The sequence below is a fragment of the Alosa sapidissima genome, chromosome 6 (assembly GCF_018492685.1).
Source record: "Alosa sapidissima isolate fAloSap1 chromosome 6, fAloSap1.pri, whole genome shotgun sequence".
Classification (NCBI taxonomy): domain Eukaryota; kingdom Metazoa; phylum Chordata; class Actinopteri; order Clupeiformes; family Clupeidae; genus Alosa; species Alosa sapidissima.
This window is the reverse complement of record NC_055962.1, coordinates 10,303,140-10,313,710: the sequence shown is the minus strand read 5'-3', so window position 1 is coordinate 10,313,710 and position 10,571 is coordinate 10,303,140. Positions and strand designations below refer to the sequence as shown.

Here is a 10,571-nt window from a genome sequence, read left to right as displayed (position 1 = left end):
CAGTCTCCTCTAAAATGAACTTCTAACATACAGTACATTCCCTACTCATAAAGTGCAATACACCAACTGGCCTCATACTGCACTATTCTACAAATGTCCATATATTATTGTGATCTCCACAACACAATGATTTCCTCATGACATCACCCAAATAGCTGACTTGAGTCACCTATTGTGTGCATACTCTTGTATTACTTGGGCCTCTTGTGTCATGTACGGTAGCCTACTCTTTTTTGCACTACGTATATTACTCCGGTATGACCTTATTATCTTACATCAAATCTTAGATATGAAAAATGTATCTTACTGTGTCCTGTATGTAAATATGTACATTTTCTGTATGATATTCTATGCAAAATGACCAATGTAGTGCGGGTATTTATGTTAACCAGTGTGTACATTATGTGTTTGGGTGGTGGGTAGCCTATGTCAGGTTCTTGGTTAAGTGTGGTCTCTCCCACCCCCACCATGTGTGCTGTGAGCTTTAAAAACATAAAAGGGCTGTGTTGTTGTTACTGTATGTATGTATCTGACTTGTTAAATAAACGGTAGAGAGCGAATCAACAATCATGGTGTGATCATTTGATACCCACGTCACAGTATGTTGCGTATTTGTACTGCTGGATAGATACCAATGGTCGGAAGCTAATTCCTTCTCTGTGTCAACATACTGTACTGATTCTGATTCTGAAAACTTTTTTCAGGCCATAAATTAATACGTTGTTCATATCTACCTATAGAGATAGCACCCCTTTTGCGGTCGCGACCTATTGGTTTTTAATGTACAAAAAGACGCAAACAGCAAAATAAAGAGAGTATTCGCCTTATTCACACGGCGGCCATTGTTTAAACCAAAACGAGGCTACAGGGGACACTTACTATATAATTAATGCAACCTACAGGTGAATGCATAGATCATAACAATCCTATGGGTTGTGTACCCTGTAGCCTCGTTTTAGCCGCCAATGGCCACCATGTGAATAAGGCGAATTGAGAGTGTTCTTGATTGAGATTGAGTTTTCCTGATGAACAAAAATATATTTTAGTACCATCCCTGACCATTGCTGATTAGCCATTGCTGTTCTTTTCTACTGCAGCAATATTGTAGAAAGGCTTTAACTTACACTCTTATTTAATTACTTCAGGCCAAAAGTGTTTAAAGGGGAGATTTTTTTCTTGTTAATATGCAAATCAACACAAGTAAAATCTATAAAATCAAGTTTGCAAGACTTCCAATTTCCTCATCAAAGTAACGAATCAGAACATTCATTGTTCATATTTCCATTTGTTGCCTCATCCGCATTTAATGAAAATATGGTAATTTTGAGTTTTACAGACAACTCAGTTTTCCAATGAGCAGCAATACTGTGTGTGCTCATGCAGGCGGTCTGCACATTTGATAACGACAATCTGGAGAGGGCGCTTTTGTCTTCAGCAACAGATTGTATAAGGTTGACAAGAGGTTGCGATATGGTGAGGGACAGGTCGTGTTGCGCTATGAAAGAACATGCATAGCCTACTTTCTAAACGTAAAAACGGTCAGTAGATAAACGTAGCTGTTGTGGTGGCTAGTTGCACCAGGTGGGGAAGATGTCCTGAAATGCACGAACGTTAATCTTATGGCGGTCTTCTGATTGGTGGCGTACTAAAACGTTTTCCTATTGCATCCATAAACAATTTTCTTGCAGCAAACCGCGCAAAAGCAAACCCCTGGCACTTTAATTTCTTTACACCATGGCTTGTTTGTTCTCCCCCATTTCCAACAGCCGCCCATCTCCATTTATTTTTTAACTTTTGACACCTGCCTTCCTTTAGCAACAACGCATCCATGACAGCTAGTGGCCTTGCCAAATAGACACACACAAATTACACTAATATGCAAGGTTCTGGTAGGCCTACTGGTTATGGTTTTGTGCTATAAATTAATAATATTTTATAGCAAAGTTTTAAGTTGACTATTTTAATTGCATGGTTATTTTTTGTCAACATACACTCACAACCTACTGTCGTTAAAAGTGAGGCCTAAGCAAAATAGGCTACAAGGCTGTCTGTGCGTCACAAACACGACTGACCCCCTTACTAAACAGTTTGCGATGATGACAATATTATTATTATTTTATGTTAACACACTCAGTCAAAACCTTCCGTTCCGTTCAAGTCATAGGTGACACCCAAAATGAATGACCTCCCCTGACAAGAGTTCGCGATAGTAAGAAATTGTCTACATTGATGCACGGAAAGAACACAGCCTACGCTTCTTTTCCGAATTCGCACATAGAGCTCACAATATCATATCCAAAAAAGTTAAACGCAACCTCATCAGCTGTCTCAACTGTGTCACTATAATCCAACTTTTAGACCGTTATTAGTCCTCCATACGTGTTCTTTTTTTAAGCAAACGCCCCAGGCCAATGAGACAAGCGTGTAGCTACAACATAAACAAAGCGAAACTCATGGCTGACGTAGGCTATCTTCTTGAGCGGTCACTGATTGAGACACAGAAAGTTCTCAAGAACACTATTAGGTCTTTAAACATTTACCATCACACACATTAATTCATCGGACCTAATATTTGTAGTTGGAAAGAAGGAAAAGAAAAGGTGATAGTCTCCCCCCCCCCCCCCTCTTATTTTTTTTTCTCATCGGATCTGCCTCGATCTCAAATATGACATTTCTAAAAATCAAATTGACGGAAATCCGTCGTATGACGGAAAACTTTAATCCTTGAATAATCCAATAATCTAAAACTGTTGCTGAAACATGTGCCACAGTTACTTCCTCTTCAATGGTAACAAATAGGCTAATGTTTTGGTAAAGGTTTAAGTAGGCTGTCCTATTTAGCAGAACTCATCCACAAGTGAAAAGTCAACTAAGGCCACGTACATCCAACACTGGTCAACTGTAGATGCTGGACAGCTGGAAAAGTCAATAGGAAATATAGAGTCTGTATACCAGATATTGCCCCCCAAAAAATCCATGTTGAATGTTGTACTACTTTGCAGTGGTTCATACAGTAGATAGTAAAACAATTCAGGAGCAATATTTGGCGGGCAGGCTCGATCCTTTTAAACCCAACCACAGCCATTACCTTTACTGGCCTAGTTGTGGTACTCTGATCCCAAGCACTAAGCTAGAATAGTTTATAGTTTAGAATTTATAGTTTAAGTTTATCATAATAATTGTGACAAGAGGGGTACCCCAGGGGTCTGTGTTGGGCCCTCTGTTGTTTATTATCTACCTCCTCCCACTTGGCACTATCCTCCGACAACATGGTGTTCAATTTCACTGCTATGCTGACGACACCCAGCTCTACTTATCTACAAAACCTACTGCCACTCTTCCTCCAGCTGCAATTACTGCCTGCCTGCATGACATAAACTTGTGGATGACACAAAACTACCTGAAGCTGAATAGCAGTAAGACTGAGCTCTTAGTGGTTGGCTCCAAATCAGCTTTTGCTAAGATGGAACCTTTCACCCTTTGTATAGATGGCAGCACCATCCCTTGCTCCAACCCGGTCAAGAGCCTTGGTGTCATACTGGACAACACACTTTCATTTAGTGCGCACATAAAGTCTCGAAGTGCTTTTTTCCATCTAAGGAACATTGCACGGCTTCGCCCAGCGGTCACCCAGCAGAGTGCAGAAGTCCTTGTAAATGCGTATGTGACATTGCGCCTTGATTACTGTAATTCCGTCTTGTCCGGAATCCCTAACAAGCTACTCCATCGGCTCCAACTAATTCAGAATTCTGCAGCAAGGATTATTATAGGCTCCAAATCCACTAGTCATGTAACACCATTACTGATGCAACTGCACTGGCTTCCAGTTGCCTACAGAATACATTTCAAAGTCCTACTCCTGGCATACAAGGCCCTACACAATTATACCCCCACCTACCTCACTGAACTCCTAGAAGTCTACACTCCTGTCCGCTCACTGAGATCCTCCTCAGCAGGCCTACTGCATGTCCCTAATGTGAACCTCAGCACCCAGGGAGAGAGGGCTTTCAGCTACATAGCCCCCAAGCTGTGGAATTCACTGCCAGACTACATGAGACATTGTGACTCAATTACTGACTTTAAAAGCACACTTAAAACATATCTCTTTAAGATGGCTTATGGACTGACTGAGTGACTGACTGATTTTTACTTTTTTATTTTTACTTTTAATTTATTTTTTTGAGATGACTATAATTTTACAACCTTTTTGTTTTTGTTTATTTGTGAAGTGACCTTGGGTGACATGAAAGGCGCTCTAAATAAAATGTATTATTATTATTATTATTATTATTATTATTATAAAAACATGTCCAGCAGGCCCAAAGGCATTTCCAGCATGCCCCAAAACAGGAGACATTGACTTGAGAGAGTAGCAGCTGAGAGAGTAGCAAGTTTGTGTTTGGACACTCAATTGGTTTATATTTAGGTTCTAGGTTTTTTTCTTTCAAGGTTTTATATTTTCCCTTCAGATATTTCTCTAGTTCCTCGATTTTGTTATCAAAATGTTCATCTCAAAATAGCCTAATTCTTGGTACAAGCGAAAGTAGGCTGTTGTATTTCGCAGAACTCAACCAAAACCACTAACTGTGCTGACCTTGTAGTGGCACTCTGATCCCAGGTACAAGTTTTTAGAAATATGCTGTCATGCTGGAACACCAGAAGATTTACAGGATCTACCTTCATCGTGCCCTGGAGCAAGGCACTTAATCACAAGTTGTTCCAAGGAGATTGTCCCAGGTAAATGACAATTAATGATTTGTAATGGTGTATCTTAAAGCTGATGTGTTCAGGCAGGAAAATAAGCCACCAGAGGGAGCTCTGTATGAACACTCCAGGCTCTGACCTGTACCGGCATTGGGGCCAATCTCAATTCTCTGTTTTACCCCTTCCCCTATCCCTTCATCTTACCCCTAGCCCTTGTCCCTCGAAACCGAGTGGCAAGACATAGGGGTGAAGAATATTCCCCTTGGAAATGAGATACCACTAGCCAACCATAAGGGAGAGCTGGATGATTGAAACACTTGAATTAACGTAATTTACAGAGATCGTACCACACTGAAAGCTAATATTTTGTCACTAGCAACCTGTCTTCTGTCAAATAAGCTATAATTGCATTTTCAGCTCGGAATAAAACCGTTCAGGAATTATTTCAACAACAGCTGAACGTGCCTATGTTCGTTCGCAGCCTACCTTGGTCCGGGTGAATGAAACAGGGATAGGGGACAAAATAAACATGCAGTTTGCTATGTAAACATCCCACAACTCCTTTGATATTTTACAATAATATCCAAATGGTCGTTACTTGACATCAGAAGCAATCGCTACCTGCGAAAACTAAGGGGAAGGGGTAAAATACAGAATTGAGATTGGCCCTAAATTCACAAGGTCCACTTTGAACATGTCTCTCGTTCTGTGAAATCTACAGTATGTTGCCCTAACACTTTTTTTTTTTAAAGCTTATGTAAAATGAAAGTTTTTTTTTTTTTCAATTCAATGAAATTAACATGAAAAAAAAAATGTGAATTAATGTGAAAAAATTCAGTTCCTACTCAGACATGTGAACTTAACATTTTGGCTATGCAGAATGTGGGGAGGAGTTCTAGGACCTAGAAGACTCCCTAAAGCATACTTGTATACTATAGCATGGCATAAGCAACACAGTACTTATAGTACTTGTATACAGTACTATAGCATGACATAAGCAACACAGCTGCTTTTTCACAAACAGTAACCGGGCAAGGAAGGTTACGTTTCAAGGAAGGTTACGTCTTACCAGGAAGCAATCATGCTTATATCAACCTCCAAATCAGACTCAGTCTCAGTCCAGGGCCTTTCCAAGGACATGGACCGACTCCAACACACTTCCGGGAGCAACGGGATATTCCTTTGTGACGTGATCTTTTCCGTCCCTTCGACTCTCCAGAAAACCCCATCACTAAAGCACTGGGTCAGTAGAGCAGCTTTGTTTTCAAGAAAGAGGACAGTCAGCCCATATAAAAAAAATCAATTGTATAACCATCCAATTTTCTTTTGTTTTTTTTTCAAAATTTTAACTATGACATACACTGTAAAAAAAACTCTGTGTTTACTTCAAAAAACAAGTCAACACATTTCACTAGCTTTTTTGAGTAATTTCAACTTGACAGTGAAGAACTCAAATAATCAAGTTAAATCAACAAATGCTCCCAACTTGAAATATCTAGTAATGCAAACTTAGTATTGTGAGTAAGGTGGACTTACATTAGGTTGGCAACTCAAAAATTCAAGTTGAATCAAAAGTTCTTCCAACTTAAAAACACAAGTCAACACATTTCACTAGCTTTTTTGAGTAAGTTGTACTTGACAGTAAAGAACTTAAATAATCAAGTTGAATCAACAAATGCTCCCAACTTGAAAATATTAATTCCAACTAATACATTGACTCTAACCAAAAACAAGTCTAAATAACAACTCAAAAATCCAAATAGATCAAACAATGTTTTTATTTTTAGCCAGTTTGAACACCCCTGACCTACAGTACCCTCCAGAATTATTGGCACCTCTGCTAACGCTGACTAAAAAGAGGAATATTAAATCATCTTTTAGAAATTGATCTTAATGCCTTAAGTTAAAAAATGAGGGAAATATCCAACATTTAATCCAACAAGAATAATGTATCATAAATAAATAAATGTTTTTCCTTAAAATACAGGGGTCATAAGTATTGGCACCCCATGTCATGCAGGAGTCCGCATAGGTAGGCCAGTGCAGATGGCAGATCCTTGATGTCCTGTAGAACAACAGTCTCTTCCAGGACGATGGCGATATTGGTGACAGTGTCCGGTGCTTTCATGGCGAGGTCGTCTTCAATGACGGTCAAGATTCCAATTTTCATGCCTCTAGTCCTCCTCAGCATCTGCATCCTTGGTGGAAAAGCACAGAACTACATCACTAAATTTGCAAAAAAATAAATTAAAAGACAATGGTTCTCCACACGTGTGCCTTTTAGCGACCATCTGGTGCAACCAGGCCAGGACAGAAAATGTAAAGAGAAGGAGAGGAATGCTGGTGCAGCTCAGATGTCTTCTTAATTCTTTTTTTACTTAAGGCGAGACACTACAGGTGAATAGGGTAAAAATTTTAACTAGCAGATATCACTATGAAACTTTCCCAGTAGATAACTTACATTAATATGAGAAAATAATGTATTACAAGTTTTCTGTAATTTAGTGTTTACATATGCAAATTAGGCAGTATCTAATTAAATAATTTGCATACATTTTAAAACACGTTGAGTTCATCATTAACTGGTGCACCTACTGCATTTTCGAGTTCCCTAATTGTGAAGTGTTTGTGCTTCCTACTTTTGTGTGTCACAAAGTTTTGTACATTGCCAATGCTATGGTCGCAGCCTACAAATGGACAAGTTATAACTTCACCACGACGTAAATATCCTCCAAGATGTTTAAAAAAGTCCACTGCACTACAATCACATTAGAATGTACACTATTGACAACTGAATGTAGTTTCGACCTGAGGTGATTTGTCTTTTGCATGGTACCGTGCCAAATTAAATTTTAATGTAAGCTTACCTTAAGTCTTAAAGATGCACATGCACTTGGGGTGAAGGCAGAGCCAGTTTTTTCCCTGGTGACCGTGATGAAGCCTGTAATGGGTCAGGAGGGTGAGAAAATGGACACTCCTTACATTGCATTGCAACAGAAGAGTCTGCAACAACAAACAAGAGTAGAAAATTATTTATTTTTTTATATAGGTTTGTAGTGCAGTGGACTTTTTTAAACATCTTGGAGGACATTTACATGGTGATGAAGCTATAACTTGTCCATTTGTTGGCTCTGATCAAGCATTTTTTAAGGGACCGCGATCGGCGAATGTGGGGTTGCCATTGTTTTATGTGCCTGCATTCTATTGACATATGTTGCATTAAAAATTACATTGCCATTTAATTTTTTTCAACCTATATGCAGCGCCTCCGCAAATCGAGTGGCAGCAGTTGCAAGACATTGCTAAAAACTTTGGGCGGGAGTGAGGTTTAATCAGGGGTTTAGCTTACTCCACAGTGAGCTAGCTATCCTCGCTGGCATCCAATACAAAGGTCTTTCTATAAAGGTGAATATTTTAGGAACATACATGTTTTCGGCAAAACAGGGAAATAGCTAACCAGATAATTATACTGATAATTGAACTGTAGCAGCTACGGCTATCACTAGTTGTGGAATTAAGCCACTAAGATTAGCTAGCAGGCTAGCTTAGCCTAATAGCCACTATTTCAACAACACCACACTATTTCCAAGAACGTTCCTTGCTGACATCCATTTTACACAAAATTGTTCCTGAAAGTGAATGTTTTAGGAACATCCTTGTTCAGCATTACCGGTTATGTCTTCCCAGAACATTGCAAGCTTCTACCATTCAGAGTCATAGACATCACTAACGTTAGCTAGTGATAGCTGCTAACGGAATGTGGGCAGTCAGATCAGCTTAGCTAAAGCAACACGACACCGAGAAAGACTGACTATCATAACAATTGGATATTGGATAAAACTAAATGCCTTACTTACCTTTGACAATGCTGTTGTCATTTGCTCCACGCTGCATACAGGTAGGGAAGGTGACTGGCTTCTGTCCTCCTGACAAATTCAAGCTGCAGCCCACAGGTCGCCTTGATACGTTAGGAAACAATGCGCTTGTGCCAACTTCACTAAGAAGTTCAGTGAACTTTGGGAAACTTATCTCTTATAGATAGAGAAGTTTCCCAAAGTTCACTGAACTTCTTAGTGAGTGTGGGGCTATATTTAAGGCTGTAGGTTACACTGATTTTAGAAAAGCTGTAAAACCCCCCTTAGCTGTTCTAAAATCTGTGTAACCTACGGACTCGAGGGGCTCATTGCTTAATATTGCTTGCTCACACTGCAATACCCTTCACCCTCTACATGCATGTATCAATGTACCCTCCCTCTGTCAGGCTTGACCGCATAGACCAGCGTTTCTCAAACTGTGGGTCGCACATGCCAGGTGGGGCGCGAACTGACGTGAAAAACAAGAGTTTATTTCTTTATTTTATCTGTAGCCTGGGCCCAGGTAGCACCCGATGCGCAATGGACGCACTCTGTTATTCACAGGGAAGGGCTCGTGTCAAGGCAGCTTAGTTAGTTACGACCTACATGAGATTTTGAACGTTGTAGTGAGAGTGGTGAATTTCATCAAAACCCGGCCCTTAAAAGCGTGTCTATTCTCCGCACTTTGCGAAGAGATGGTAGCTGACCAAAAGGCTGTACTGTTTCACAGCGAGGCAAGGTGGCTTTCCCGAAGTAAAGTGCTGTCGCGCGTGTTTGAGCTCGCCTCTTCTTGGAGGAATAGCGCATGTTTCAATCTGCAAGCACGTTCACTAATGAACATTTCTTGACGAAGCTGGCCTATCTTAGCGATATATTTGATATCTTAGCGATACTTTTGAGTTAAATGTCCAGTTACAAGGCAAAGACAAGCACCTACCTCACCTAGCAAATAAGATTACTGCATTCACCAAAAAAACTTGAGTATGGGACAGGCGCCTCGATCGCGACAGTATTATGCCTTTGATATTTCTGAGTGAAATAGCAAAACGTCTGATTGGGAGGCACTCTTGTGATCCCATGTATTAAACAGTAGGCCTACATCACATCCCTGCAAGTTTATTTCAAAAATATTTCCCAACCAGCAGTGCTCAGTATGACTGGATTATGGATCCATTTAATGCAGCATGTTGGTATTTCATTGAATATATTGTAGGCCTACAATGCTGTAAAATGGCCTATAGGCTACTTCCTAATATGTTGCTGGAAAACAGAAATATGTGTGTTATGTATTTATTTATTATTATATCTGCAGCACCAGCTGGTTTTAACTCTGTTGAAGAGGATATATTTAGAACTTGTCATTATTTCAATAAATTTGACAATTTTAAGCTTGACCGGTATACCACTTTCTTAGAGCGATGAGGGACAGGTGGGGCTCGATAATGCCCCCCTTGATCAAAGTGGGGAATGAAAGAAAAAGTTTGAGAACCACTGGCATAGACGAAGTAATGGAAGGAGGGGGGAGCCATAGTACAAGTGTTCAAGACAACATTCGTGTCCAGTGCTCAAGTGTTCTGACCTATAGGCCTATTCAAATCCTATCTGAGGTAATTTCCTGATCCAATTTGTTATCTCTCCCACACATTTCCCCCACATGTCATGTCCAATTCTCCTCTGTCCTGTCAGTAAAGACAAGAAAACGAATACTTCTGTTTAGTATATGACACTATCATCATATCCTGTCATTTGCAATTCATGACTCACTTTATGGCCCAGTCCAGCCCAAGTCCAGAACCCCCCCCCCCCCCCCCCCAAGCGCGCCGGAAGCACCGGTGCAGGGGGTGCGAACGCACTTTTCGGGAGTGAAAAAAAAAGGGCAGTTGTTGACCACAACACCGACACGGCATCGCATTGATTAGAGCAGTGGTTCCCAAATGGGGGTACGTGAAATTGTAACCCTTCGAAGCCGATGCAAAGTGCGTCAAAAAACACACCCTTTCTTCTCTGTTACAT

At 40.3% G+C, this 10,571-nt stretch overlaps 1 long non-coding RNA gene across 1 annotated transcript; it reads right to left on the bottom strand.

The window, feature by feature from the left end:
- Positions 1–6,390: 6,390 nt before the first annotated feature.
- Positions 6,391–8,915, bottom strand: LOC121711109. The gene is made up of 3 exons (XR_006032249.1): positions 8,562–8,915; positions 7,572–7,707; positions 6,391–6,902 (listed from the first exon to the last, which is right to left on the bottom strand). It is a non-coding gene; the product is annotated as an uncharacterized LOC121711109 (long non-coding RNA).
- Positions 8,916–10,571: the final 1,656 nt, after the last annotated feature.